This window comes from Hyla sarda, chromosome 3 (genome assembly GCF_029499605.1).
Source record: "Hyla sarda isolate aHylSar1 chromosome 3, aHylSar1.hap1, whole genome shotgun sequence".
Classification (NCBI taxonomy): domain Eukaryota; kingdom Metazoa; phylum Chordata; class Amphibia; order Anura; family Hylidae; genus Hyla; species Hyla sarda.
In genome coordinates, this window is record NC_079191.1 from 216,054,722 (window position 1) to 216,070,068 (window position 15,347).

A 15,347-nucleotide genomic window follows, 5' to 3' on the forward strand; every position below is an offset into this window, starting at 1 on the left:
ATGTAATCAAAACATCAGACCATTAAGGCAACAGAAGACTTCTTGGGGCAGGATGAAGATAAAGCCATTCCATAGCCATAGATGGTGGAATTAAGAAAACAGTGGACCAGTCAACTATGAAGTATATCAGAGTAGACCATGGATTATTGTATGTTCTGGTCTTTAAACTGCTTATTATGGCAGTGAACTTTGCCCGCTGTTCCTAAAGCACAATGGAGACAACCAGGAACATGGAAATGGTGGCATTGTTATGGGAAAGAGGACCCTTTTGATGAGCCAAACACAGAGTAGTACCACACTCCTTGAAATTTACTAAATGAGCCAGGAGAAATCTGAGTGGCTCTCTGGTGGAGGAGCCCTTGTAAACACCCTGTGGGCTCTTTCTATAATAAAGCATTCAGGGTGTTGGACCTAAGAGCATTCAGGTAGACCAATTATTGTTATGTTGTTATGGCAGAGACAATTCTCCAAGTCATCTGACTTTTGCTGCCATAGATACACCTTACGCATTAGAGAAGACACATCAGGAGTCAGAGTTGTCACTTAATCCTCCCCCTGAGAGACCCTGAATTTCCCTTCAATAATCCAACCATCGAGCAACTGCATATTGTCCCACATCAATTTTAATATGCTCTATCTTCCCTGTAAGGGAATTCTTGCAGGCGAGACGTGTTACAAAGTGACTTTATCCTTAACATCTGGCTTCTAATCAGATGGGTTCCAACATGGCTGTCCAGTAGATTTAGAGGCATTACCACCTAAGGAATCAGGAGTGTCAGGACTCTGTGTCAGGACTCTGCCTGGCAAAGTCTTTGAGATTTGTTCACTAGCAGAGATGCTTGTGATTCACCGTGAAAAAAGGAACATACTGTAGTAAGTACACAGTCTCTCAATACAACACACGGACCAGAGAATGATTAAGAATGGCAGGCACACAAAAAAGTCAGTGTTCTTACAGGCTGAACAGAAGTAGAAGCCACCAGAGAGATAAAGCCAAACTAAATTTAGAAAATCCTCAAAAACTGTACACAGCAAGCCATCCACCTGGGTAAATAAGTTGCTTTACCAATACACAAGGTTGGGTAGACAGAGGCCGAGCAGGAGACTGAGACAGCGACTTAGTGTGCGGTGGCACCTCTGGCACACTTTATGAAGGATGCTCCTTTCATGAGCCATTGACAACTAAGAGAGAATGCTGGTCACATATAATCAACATTTGTATCCTCTGGAGCAGAAACAGGACTTCCAGGTGGCAGGAGGCAGCACACAGCAGTGTCTGGGAGCCATGGCCAGTATGTGCACCACACAAGATGGCAGTGGCCACCCCCAGTACAGTCCAGGTTAGTGACCTGGAAAAGGGACCCAGCAATCATTTAGACAGGCTAGATGGGAGATGGCACATGGGCATTTCAGGAGTATACTCAGGATGACAGGAGCTCAAGCTAATGTGTCAACTCATACCGCTCTCCTGCCCCCATACATTTTTGGGATTTTTGACAATGCTGCCCCTGTTTATCTTAGAAACCTAAGTACAAACAGTTATCTGCTTCTTATCATTCTTTATTCTCTACACTCCTACTTCACATGCATGTCTACTGGGAGTTAGAAATGTAAACTCCTCCTCTGAGGGATTTTATAGATTTCCTTGCAGGCAGTAACCAGGCTACCAGGCTGTATGCTTGTAAAGTGCCTTGACCTAATAATAGCATGTATATAGGCTATTGACTGCTCCTCTTGTCTACAGTAAGAGTTTTGTGTCCAAACTGCAATTCCTTCTGAGTTAGATACAGTAATTGCATATGCTGTCCGTCATATTACAGGCTACAGATCCATTTGGTCATCAGGTCTGTGTCACAACAAGCTGTGGGTATGAATATTGTATTTTAATGTATTATAAAGGTGTAAAAAGATGTAAAAACTACAACATGTCTACATAACGCAGTATGCTAACATGCTAAAATAAACTCCAACTTGCGCGATCTTGATAACCCTTTAATCATTGGGCAATTTACCCCAATAATTTAGCATCTGTTTTATTTTTGTGGTATATTCATAAACACTCCTATAAGACTAGAACTAAGTCTGAGGCTGTTACACATGAAACAGTAAAAAATGACCACATAATCCGATATTTCAATATCAATTCACAGGTCCTTGAATTGTTTATCTTTAATGGAAAAAAATATTTTGAAAAATACAATGATTGTGCATTACAAACAGACTTTATATAATTACTGATGTTTTGCAGTTTCCCACATGAGGAGATTGGAAATAGCAGCAATGACCTTAAAATGGAAAAAGTACAATAGCGTTACTGATAATGGAAACAATGTGATAAGGACCATGATGGATAATAATATACTTAGCTAATGGCCCGGTTAAATGGCTGATTGGTATGGAAGGCACCAGTAAACTGAGAACACATGCCACTTATAAACCCACAGATCCATAAATCACTAAAGTCTTTCACATACATCTTCAATGGGAGCATCAGTCAGGAAAAAGACATGCTAGCCATAGTCCAATCTATTCTTAATATGCCTAATTACATTACTGCTAGTTACCTTTATACAGGTATATGTCTGTTGTTCTTATTAAATACATTTTTTTTATCTAAAGCTCCAGTTACATAAGAGGCTTTGTTTACTGTCTCGATATTTGATTTAAGAAGAACTGTGAAACCAAATAACTGTTTCTATAGCTTTGCATTGACTTCAGGCTTCAGCCCCAGGGTTTTAATGCAACACATTGTCTGCATGATAAACCATACATGTAAAGTGCATGTGGAGCGTCTAATGTTTGCTTCCTTGACGTACACCCCTTGACGAAACATAATCCCTTGTTTCCTGCATGTGAGCTATAGGTGTTTTATTACTATGACTACTCAACATGCAGATAACACAGATAACACCTACAGAGTGCGTATGCGTGTATGAGTAGATAGATAGGCAGATAGATATTTTCTTTGTATTATCCTCCTCTTTTATCTTTCTATCCATCCATGTATCATCTGTTTATTTGAGACATGACATTACACAAAAAGCTGTCATTCTGTGTTACACATTTGTCATGTTAGGTGTTCTGTTTAACATCATCATTTCATTGGCTCGGTAACTACACCATCACAACATCCTAAGAGCTCACAACAAACAATGAAAATAGCAAAATTAGTAACTATAAACAGAAAATATTGGTAATTAATAATTCATGTCATTCTCATTATTGTATTTCTTCTAACAGCAAGATAATAGCTCACACCCACTGTGTGTATTCTTCAGTCTTCCCGTAGGCATTGCCATGGCACAATCCCGAAGGACTATTACAGCTTCTTCTTCTGGCAGTTTCAAAACAATATATAAAATTATAATGATCAAGAAAGGTTTAAATAAATTAGCAAGCTATGACTGAAGGAGAGGTGTATATTATACCATACCTCCATTTATACACAGCTATGCCCTTAAAGCGAAGAATATATACCCATCTTTGACAAGCTACTCTATATATATATAAAGAGATTGCTTCCTACAGTAATTAGATTGTAGGACTAATAAGTAAGGCCTTCTCACCTTGTTTCTATGAACATATTGGTTAATAATATCCACAACCGCTGTCACTCTATATGTACATTGCTTTCCCTGACTTGTATGGTCCATTTGTAGCACATTAGGAAATGGATTGCTGCCATAAATAAGAATAATAAAGAGGAATAATAAAACCTCATTGATTATTTCTCCTGATGATGAAAAGCATTGTCTCTGCATGGATTAGAGCAAAAATCTGAATGTAAACATATGTAGCAGAGCTCAGTTTGTAATTTACTTTAGTGAATTATGATATCCCAATGCGTCTTACTTACTAAGTCTGTTGAAAATGTATTTGGTGCATTTTCTAGACATGTTGGACACTGTTGCTTATCTTTATACCACCAAAATTTGGGTTCACCTTTTCTTGTTTCAAGACACACCCCATTCACATAAGATATGCTTGCTTATCGAGAAAAGAAGCTAAAACAGGATTATTGTATTTTGGCACATTTGCTTCACAAATTTGTCTATGTATCTTTTTGCACCAGAAATGTGCCAAATTTATGCCACATAGGCATAAACACCTTTAAAAATGTTCACCAATATGTTGTCCCTGCTTTCTTCACAGAGCTGTTGGTAAACTAAATGCGTTATCTTGGTGCAAGGATTTTTTACAAGAACGAAATTGACACAACTCTGGCAACTTCTCTTTAAGCACTACAAAGAAAATAGTTTATTTTGCCTTTCTGTAGTTATCATGCAGCTTCTATTAGAAGGTAAGTAAGTGTTATAGAAAAGCTAATAAACACCCCCCAAGTATACAATATATCAGGAACAGTTGGTTAGTCTTGATAGGTTATTGACGTCAGTTAAGCACCTTCACAAGGTCTATTACTAAACTTGTTGGGTGGCAGCTTTGCTACTTCAGACTATATACTATATGTTTAGTCATTTGTTGAGTTGGACATAGAAAATTGACTTAAGACAACGTATATGTTCTATTCCGTATAGTGAAAATATAGGTGGGTGTCATGCTGTATGTGATGATTGTAAGCCTACAGTATCGTAGCTGTTCCAGCTATCACCAGTAAGTGGTTGGGTCAGGCTCTTGTTTACTGTGAGACGTACATGAGCCATGAATATTTTCAGTAAAAATGTTATAAGCTCTTTAGAGTCAACACTATGCTAACGTCTTAAGATACTATATCTAATGAAAAGAGGTACAAATGCTTGATACAGTTTGTAAAACGGGTAATGACTGATGAACTGATGTGGGCACCATATTCATTTAAACAACTATTCAGCTTGGCAAATGGAAAGTCCCATAGAATTATGTACTAAATCATATAACATTGATGTACATGTAAAATGGACAGATTTCAGTTTCCTGTTTACTTACTCTTTTTTTGTTATTAATATGATAGAGAGAGAGAATTATATTATGTTATAAATATTTGTATAGTCTGGCACCAGAATATTGTGGCTTATCAATAAATTATATATAGAGGGTCATATAGACTTGGGACCTACGGCAACACGTTTCATTATATTGAAGTGGTAAGATATGTTTGGAAATATAAGAATGTCTCTAAGTCCCATTAAAAAGACCAACATATATTGAAAGCCAGTGGGAAGGTCGATGGGGAGAAATCATTAAAACAATAAACCATATTAAGTGAGACAAGCACCATGTAAAAACAATGCCTTCGCCTTCCCAAAAATCAGTAAATGATAAAGTACATCTTTGCTGATATCCACGCAACTAGATCATGCCAGCTGCAGCGCTTCTTTATATGTTATGTAAAACACTAATTATCACATTAACCAGACAACAACAAAACCATACTCTGCTTAAGGTGATCCACAAATCACTCTGTAAGTGCTTTACACCATCCTAACAACAATGATAAAACACATCAGATCTATAATACAGAACACCATGTGCTGCAAAACATAGCAAGGTGGTAGTGGTGGTAGTGTGTAAATAATTCAGCCCTTCCTGGATTCAGCTTGAAGGTAGCATAGCAGCACATTTATGGCCAGTACTAGTCTATGTGCCATAAACACCGACATAAAAATGGTTTATTATACATAAACACCTGTATTGATCATATATCATGAGAGAGATTTCAGCATCAACAGCCTGAACAGCTGCCATTAAATATTATGTAACCAGAAATACCATAGCTTAATAACATTATTATTAGAGATCCCCTGGTATCTTTATGACATTATCATAAGATGATTTCTATTTCATGCCAACAGTCATGGACCGTGATAAAGCAAGGGCTTATGTCATTTTTTCTGAAGGAAGCATTTACACCCACAGAGTAAATGGATCACATGTTAAACCAAGTTAAAAAGAAGAATCAATGAAATAATTCAATACAAGTTGTATAGGTCAAGGAAATAAATGATATCAAAGTTATATAAAATCAATGTCTGAGTGCTTTATATAGCCACAATATGGATGTGGCACAAAATTTTAACTTTATGATGCATTATTTTTAATAACAATCCATATTTGTGTAACAACAAGATGAAGAAAGATTCTGCTTTATATAATATACATTAAATATGTATGTTTAACGTCAGTACCTCCGAGCCAGGCTTTACTGTGACTGATGAGATTAGTAGTATGTTTCGACTATATAGTTGTTAACCTTCACATATTCCATCATGTTCAACAGTATAGTTCTGAAAATTCAGCAATTCAGGTCAGCATAGCTGGATGCTTTCTACTGATATTAGATATATGTGAATCCCAGCAATTACTAAGGAGTCAGGATACACATCCATACGGATACATTTAGGAAAAGATCCATTGTAGAATTTCTGTTGTCCTTTAGTTTCAGTATATACATGGTTCTATATCTTCCTAAACCCCAGCCCTCCTAGTACCCAGCCCTACAGCCTTGATCAAAACACTTATGTCAGTTCTCAGCTCGTAGAGGTGTGAATAGGATGAACTCTACAGACTTCACAGTGGAAGCAAGACTCCTTTATTGAAACCTCCCATTCACTAGTTACCAACAGATGCCCAATCCAGACATTTCAGCTTAATCTACAATATTCCAATCTGGCAGGAGGAAACATGCCAAACTCTTTTGAATGTGTGCTAGGACTGCACTGAGCTCATTGGGATCTATTCATATATAGTATTTCTCAGATCATAGTAAATGGTCACCTTAAATGTGACAGAAATGTTCATCTTTTCCCCCATATGACATGAACAATTGTACTGGTGAAGTGTGGGCTCCAGTCTCTGCAGTTCTCTCTCTTGTGCTGTCCTTGACTCTTCATGTACCATGTTAATAATGCATGATATCTTGGAGAACCCAGTCTGTCATTTCTGTACATGAAGCCCAAATCTGCTCAATATCGTACATCGTGTTCTGTATTAGTAGAAAATATATACCGAACGCTGTGTACATATAAATGTTCCCTTTTATCTTTTTTATAAATAATATTTAACAATAAGATATATTTATAAACAACGGAAGTGAAATTACATAACAGATATAGCCAATTCTCTTTTATATGTATAAAACACACCAGATAGATAGATAGATAGATAATAGATAGATAGATGATAGATAGATAGATAGATAGATTATAGATAGATAGATAGATAGGAGATAGATAGATAGATAGATAATAGATAGATGATAGATAGATAGGAGATAGATAGATAGATGATAGATAGATAGATAGATATGAGATAGATGTATAGATATGAGATAGATAGATAGATAGATATGAGATAGATAGATCGATCCATAGATAGATAGACATGAGATAGATATATATGTGATATAGATAGATAGGAGATAGATAGATATGAGAGAGAGTGATAGATAGACATGAGATAGATAAATAGATAGATATGAGATAGATAGATAGATATGAGATAGAGTGATAGATCGATAGATAGATATGAGATTGATAGATAGATATGAGATAGATATGAGATTGATAGATAGATAGATATGAGATAGATATGAGATAGAGTGATAGATAGATAGCTATGAGATAGGTAGATAGATAGATAGATAGATAGATATGAGATTGATAGATAGATATGAGATAGAAAGATAGATAGATAGATAGATAGATAGATATGAGATAAGAGCTTGAGAAAGGCCAGGTGAGCTGGCTGAAACGTTGCTAACGGACACTCTTATTTTCATGAAATACATTTTTTGGAATATTTTCTGAACTTGTGTGCTGTGGATATTCCTTCTGCTAGATAGATAGATAGATAGATAAAGAGACACAAAAAGATACTGTTCCCAGATGGAAGGAATGTGGTGGAATATCTCATTTATCTAATATTAATAAGCCCTTTCCAGCTCTGCTGCTGGGGGCGTCCTGGTTGTTTTTCATTTAGCTGAATAGAATTTCAATAAACATGTATCTAGGATAAAAGTTTCTTACCTGTAACATCCATAAAGAATTAAAAGACAAAGACACATATATAAAGCACGTATATAGGTGGTGTACATGGATCAGTGTTTTCCAACCAGGGTGCCTCCAGCTGTTGCAAAACTACAACTCCCAGCATGCCCGGACAGCCGAAGGCTGTCCGGGCTTGCTGGGAGTTGTAGTTTTGGAACAGCTGGAGGCACCCTGGTTGGCAAACACTAACATGGATGGCAGGATGAATGCAGCTCTTACCCTTGTTCACATGTCACAGTATGAAGCCTTTCTCCATGTACCAGGCTCCTGATTCTTGGTGGAGGCTCCAGCTCTCTCTATTCTTTGGGGTTCTGGGGAACTTGTAGACCGGACTATGCTTTGCGCTGTCCTCTAATGTATTTTCACACTGATCTGCTGCCCCCAAGAGGGAGCATTGGAGTACAGTGCCCCGGGCACAGGTAGAAGAAAGTGACTGGGTGGCAGGAGCTTAGTCCTAGTTATAGATGGGCATGCACACACACTGAGATACCCACAGCTATGGTGAAGAGATGATGCGTCGTTATCCACTTCATGTATCTGTGCTGTGATCTTCAGTCCAGTCCACCAACACTGAGATGTGGGCACCTGCTGGCATTCATGTTCTGCCACAGAGTCGCCTGTGACACTGACACTTGTCCTTCTGCTTGCCTGCTGTTTGCTTTCTGCTGACTTGCTCCCCTTGGCTGAGCCCCGCTCTCTCCTCCACTCGCAGCTCTGCTCGTCTGCTTTGTGTTTTTCCTTTTGGTCCCAGTGCTCTCAGGTCCCATTTATCAAGCTGCTCTTCATCACGTGTTAATCTGTTTTAGTCCTGGCACCGGCACAATCACTAGCACAGACTGCAATAGCAACTACTCTGTATGAAGGATGGAGGGAAAGGATCTTGTATAGTCACATACACAGTGCACAACACACACACACACCCATCCCAATGCAGCCTCCAATAATCTCCTACCACATTTCCAAGTTGCCAATGCCTTTCCAGACCAAGGACACTGTTCTATTGACTGTGTACAGGCAACATGAGCTAGAAGCCAATCAAGAAGACTGATGATCACAATAAAAACGGATAACGTAAAAATCCCATAGACTATAATGGGATTTTCTAACGGACCTTTAATGGCCGATTTTCAGTGTTTTCATAACGGAACATCAAACGGATCTTTAAAACGGATACATTTTATAGTGTGAAAGCAGCCTTAACTTAATAGGTGGTCACAAGTAACCCATGTATCTACTACACATGATCTGTGTAGAAACGATCTTCTGTGCACTGATCTCTATTTATTGCCTTCCCGGGTCACAATTTCCCTGTGTTATCACTCCCACATATCCTTGGCTGTGCATCCTATAGTGATAAATACAGCATCCCCTCCCCCAATTCTCTTCACACATCAGGGAATGGAACTTTTCACAGCGATACACATAGCTCCCAAGAGCTACCCTGCAATATCTGCTGTACTACATACAGGATTCTCATATGAGCCACCTGTGGATTTGGCTCTGGGGGAAGGTAGCCCCAGTATATATATATATTTTTTTTTTTCAAGGCTGTTCCTTACACTCGTTACATGGTGAATATTTTATCTATGCTCTTTCTTGGAAATAAATTCCCGTGCACAACAAATACATTGAATGTATTGTGCTTCTGAAACCCTGAACTGGGCTGTAAAAAACATTTTTGCCACAAAAGTGCTCACACAATCTATACATACTTCTGAATTTAACCTTTGCATCCTGCCATCCTGATTTCTGACCTGTTCTCTTCAGGATAGACACTTCACGGCATTGATCTCGATGGTCACCTAGTATCTCGGAAAAAAAAAAGACTTGAAATAGAATTGCACTGGAGCTATATAACATTGTACAGTATGAACACTTCTGGTTGTCTTTACCGCACAATGGCCCTCATTTACTAGTGAAAAACCTGACATGTTTTGTCGGGTTGTGCGCCAGATTCTGTCGCATTACGCCAGAAATATGTCTGCACCAGAATTTGTGCCAGAATTGAAAAAAATCCGACTTACTCTCCATTTTGCTAAGAAAACCCGAAAAGGGGCATGGGTGCTGGGAAAGGGGGTGTGGTCTCCGAAAAGGGGCGTGTTTCCGACATTTCCACAAAAACCCAACATATTTACTAAGGTTTCCACAGAAAATGTGGTGGATTTGAGCTGAGGAAAACCAGACAGATCAGAGCATGTGTAAGAAAAGGAAAGTGTAGGGAAAGTGGAAAATGTAGGGAAACCTTAGTAAATACTGTGGAAAATAAATTGTAGGGAATTAAAACCCACAAAGAAACCTACACAACACTCTTAGTAAATGAGGGCCATTGTGGCAGTCAGTAACATTCCTGGTACAGTGTTCCACTAGACACTGACATCAGACAATGTCACTTGGTAGTTAAAGGAAAACTGTCATCAGTGTCACCTGCACAATCTGATGGTACAGGCCTGTAGTGCGGGTAACACTTATTCAAATTATAACTACCCGTGCAAGATCAGCTGCTCCATTAGACTATTATGCTTCTCATGCGATCAGGGCATGGGCAGAGCTCCAGGAGCACGCTGACGTCACGGCTGCTGCTTTCTCACTCTTCTGGTGTCCTAAAGATTGTTGTACTCCCTTTAGTGCTAAGAGCAGAGATCTCCCAATCAGGGAGGAGCTGCAAGCTGCTGGGTGGTGTGGACACAGGATTCTTCAGGGCACAAGAATTTTCATTTAATAATGTTAAAAATAAATCACTTCCACAATGTTCTTTAATTTTTATGTGCTCAGGTATGCAAATATATGAAGCTCCAATTCCTGGATCACTCAGCTTCCTCCAATAAGCTGTGCACAGGAAACTAGCGCAATCGCAATGGTAAAAACGTAGTGACATAACGGTCACATGCTCCTTCATGAGGACGGGAGTATGATCCAGAAAGAACAGAAGGACATGTGATTGAGGAAGAACCTTATATAGTGTGTCTGTAAAACAGAGAACATGTACATTAAAGGACATAGTATACACAATCTATTACTGTCATTGTTACTTGTCTTATTAAAAAGCATAACCATTTGAGTTGAACGAGCCCCTGAACCCAGATTTGATCTGAACATCGGGCAGCTTGCAGCTTGCCCAGCTTTCAAATATTGCCAGGTTCATCGCCAATGTTTGGGCTGAGCTGTGCCTGCAGCTGACAGCCGTGGATACAGCTCAGCCTAGCAAGGAAGCAGTTAAAAGGAGTACTCCAGGATCAGTAAAATTATCCCCTATCCTAAGGGTGTGTCAGATTGTGAGGGGTCTGACTGCTGGGACACCCGCAATCTCCTGTATGGGGCCCAGGCAGTCTGCAGAAAGGGCGCATGTTGACCACCGCACGAAGCGGCGGCTAACTGGCCCCCTTAATACAACGCTATGGGAGAGTCAGAGTGCTGCATTCGTCATTCTCCAGCTCTGCCATAGCACTGCATTGAAGGTGGTGTTGGCCGCCCTTTTCTGGCAGGGCCCAGCAGTCAGACACCCCTCCCCTTCCCGCAATCTGACTTTTATCCCCTATCCTTAGGATAGGGGATACATTTTATGATCCTGGAATACTCCTTTAAAGAGTACCTGTTATCAAACCACATTTTAACTAACTCAGATTATATTCCCTAACTACTCCTAACACTCCTCCTGCCTTTAAAAAAAAAAGTAACAAGGCTTTAAAAAAGCTCTGTATCATACCTTTCCCTTTGCTCACATTATGTAGGCTCCCGGCAGGAGAAAGTGGACATTCCCCAGCAGGCGTAATGTCACTGAAGCCTGCCAGAGCTGTGCTGTGCCATGCCCACATGCACTTGTTAAAGGACATCTGCAGCAAAAGACAACTAATCCCCTATTCACAGGATAAGGGATAAGTGTCTGATCGAGGGGGGTCCAACCGCTGGGACCTCCCGCGATCTCTTGCATGGGGCCCCCGCATTGCCGCTCTATGTGAGCGGCTAATGCGCTTAGCATCGACACTTCTGAGATCGACTGTATGCCCCCTACACTCCCCCTCTCCATACAGTTCTATGGGAGAAGAGGGGAGGCACGAATGCTGCCTCTCTGCCTCTCCCATAGAGATACATGGAGGAGGCGTGTTGGCCACGATGTTACTCTGCAGCCAGCCCGCCTTCTGCACGGGAGAGCCGCAGCCCTGTGCAGGAGATTGCGGGGGGGGGGGGGGGGGGGGTCCCAGTGGTCAGACCCCCTATGAACAAACACTTATCCCTTATCCTGAGGATAGGGGATAAGTTGTCTTTTGCTGCAGATGTCCTTTAAGTTTGGTCTCCTGCCAGGCCAGGAGGAGACCAAACTAACTGTTTGACTTGTGGCAGGGAACAGGACAGAGCCACGTTTTGTTCAATCACATTAAAACCACATAAAGGTTGAGAATTTTAACAGCAAGTAAATAGCAAAGTGTCTTATAATTACATAAACAATGAACATTATATTAAAAGTTTAGTTTGGTGACAGGTACTCTTTCACTCCTTTGGGGGGGGGGGTATATATATAATAGAGCCATCTATATAGATGGCTGCAGGGACGTGCACAGACATTTTAGAGGGCAGGGGCTCAAGTAAAAAAAAAGAGGGCACTTCTCATCATTTAAAAAAAGTCTGCCAGACTTAATGGGCTGCAGCCCAGGGACACAGTGGACTCCCGGCCAGGCCCCCTTGGCATTCCTAGTCCCATAAAAGTGGTGCTTTTGTAAAATAAAGTCAAGAACAGTTTCTCTGAGGTCTGCCCTGTGTATATACACTTTGGCTGTGCTGTCAGTCTTATTTACAGAAAACATGTGACAGCTGCCCTATAATATACTGTATTATAGAGGAGATTTATCAAAACCTGTGCAGAGAAAGAGCGGTGCAGTCGCCCATAGCAACCAATCAGATCGCTGCTTTCATTTTGCAGAAGGCTTTTCCTCTGCAAAGGTTTTAATAAATCTCCCCCTATATGCCCGGTCTGAGCTCTATATGACAGAACGTGCACTGTACCCGGCCTCACCCAGCACCAATCACCAATCACCCAGCACCCATCCCCAATTACCCAGCACCCATCCCCAATCACCCAGCACCCATCCCCAATCACCCAGCACCCATCCCCAATCACCCAGCACCAATCACACAGCACCCATCCCCAATCACCCAGCACCCATCCCCAATCACCCATCCCCAATCACCAATCACACAGCACCCATCCCCAATCACCCAGCACCAATCACATAGCACCCATCCCCAATCACCCAGCACCCATCCCCAATCACCCAGCACCCACCTTATGCAGGAGTCTCCACACAGCTCTGGTTCTTACACTGAAGAGATGGACACCACACTAATATATGCTTACATGCTGCAATATACAAGTTGGCAAAAAAAGAATTATAAATATACAAAGACGGCCAGGCATAGCACAGCATACAGGATGGAGGCAGGGAAGCTCCACCTCCATTGCGCACAAGACTGACTTTGCATATTAGCAATGTGGGGCAATACCTAGAAAACGGCTGGTTCACATTTAGTAAGTATAACATTATCTTTCTCCTGTTCTCCTGCACTGTAACCTCGTGTATTGGGTTTAGTGCGAGTAAACAGCCTGTCAGTTTCCCTTATATTTTAATTATATACCGTACCCCCCTTAATGATCTATATACTGTGCCACCATTTAAATTCATCTATTAATTCATTATATACTGTGCCACCATTAATGAACTATGTACTGTGCCACTATTATTTAACTATACTGTGCCACCATTAACCCTTTAAGGACCCAGGCTTTTTCAGTTTTTTCATTTTCAGTTTTTCCTCCTTAACTTTAAAAAATCATAACTCTAAAATTTTCACCTAAAATTCTATGATGGCTTATTTTTTGCGTCACTAATTCTAATTTGTAATGACAGTCATTTTACCCAAAAATCTACGGTGAAACGGGGAAAAAAATCAATGTGCGACAAAATTGATGAAAAAATACTTGGGGGCTTCCGTTTTTACGCAGTACATTTTTTGGTAAAAATGACACCTTATCTTTATTCTGTAGGTCCATACGGTTAAAGTGATACCCTACTTATATAGGTTGGATTTTGTATCACTTCAGAAAAAAATCATGAATACATGCAGGAAAATGTATATGTTACGCCGAGCGCTCCGGGTCCCCGCTCCTCCCCGGAGCGCTCGCTACACTCTCCTCACTGCAGCGCTCCGGTCAGATCCACTGACCCGGGGCGCTGCGATACCGCCTCCAGCCGGGATGCGATTCGCGATGCGGGTAGCGCCCGCTCGCGATGCGCACCCCGGCTCCCGTACCTGACTCGCTCTCCGTCAGTCCTGTCCCGGCGCGCGCGGCCCCGCTCCCTAGGGCGCGCGCGCGCCGGGTCTTTGCGATTTAAAGGGCCACTGCGCCGCTGATTGGCGCAGTGGTTCCAATTAGTGTTATCACCTGTGCACTTCCCTATATCACCTCACTTCCCCTGCACTTCCTTGCCGGATCTTGTTGCCATCGTGCCAGTGAAAGCGTTTCCTTGTGTGTTCCTAGCCTGTGTTCCAGACCTCCTGCCGTTGCCCCTGACTACGATCCTTGCTGCCTGCCCCGACCTTCTGCTACGTCCGACCTTGCTTCTGTCTACTCCCTTGTACCGCGCCTATCTTCAGCAGCCAGAGAGGTTGAGCCGTTGCTAGTGGATACGACCTGGTCACTACCGCCGCAGCAAGACCATCCCGCTTTGCGGCGGGCTCTGGTGAAAACCAGTAGTGACTTAGAACCGATCCACTAGCACGGTCCACGCCAATCCCTCTCTGGCACAGAGGATCCACTACCTGCCAGCCGGCATCGTGACAGTAGATCCGGCCATGGATCCCGCTGAAGTTCCTCTGCCAGTTGTCGCTGACCTCACCACGGTGGTCGCCCAGCAGTCACAACAGATAGCGCAACAAGGCCAACAGCTGTCTCAACTGACCGTTATGCTACAGCAGTTACTACCACAGCTTCAGCAATCATCTCCTCCGCCAGCTCCTGCACCTCCTCCGCAGCGAGTGGCCGCTTCTGGTCTACGACTATCCTTGCCGGATAAATTTGATGGGGACTCTAAGTTTTGCCGTGGCTTTCTTTCCCAATGTTCCCTGCACTTGGAGATGATGTCGGACCAGTTTCCCACTGAAAGGTCTAAGGTGGCTTTCGTAGTCAGCCTTCTGTCTGGAAAAGCCCTGTCTTGGGCCACACCGCTCTGGGACCGCAATGACCCCGTCACTGCCTCTGTACACTCCTTCTTCTCGGAAATTCGAAGTGTCTTTGAGGAACCTGCCCGAGCCTCTTCTGCTGAGACTGCCCTGTTGAACCTGGTCCAGGGTAATTCTTCCGTTGGCGAGTAT

General features: G+C 41.7%; 1 protein-coding gene across 3 annotated transcripts in view; it reads right to left on the reverse strand.

Annotated features, from left to right (window-relative positions):
- CNR1 (cannabinoid receptor 1) overlaps positions 1-8,953 on the reverse strand; it is a 155,549-nt gene extending 146,596 nt beyond the window's left edge. For 2 of the 3 annotated variants that reach the window (XM_056566084.1, XM_056566083.1), the window contains exon 1: positions 8,202-8,953. The gene's annotated coding sequence lies outside the window, so the exon portion shown is untranslated. The remainder of the gene's footprint in view (positions 1-8,201) is intronic. The other variant, XM_056566082.1, reaches the window with a different exon arrangement.
- Between the last annotated feature and the right edge of the window lie 6,394 nt (positions 8,954-15,347).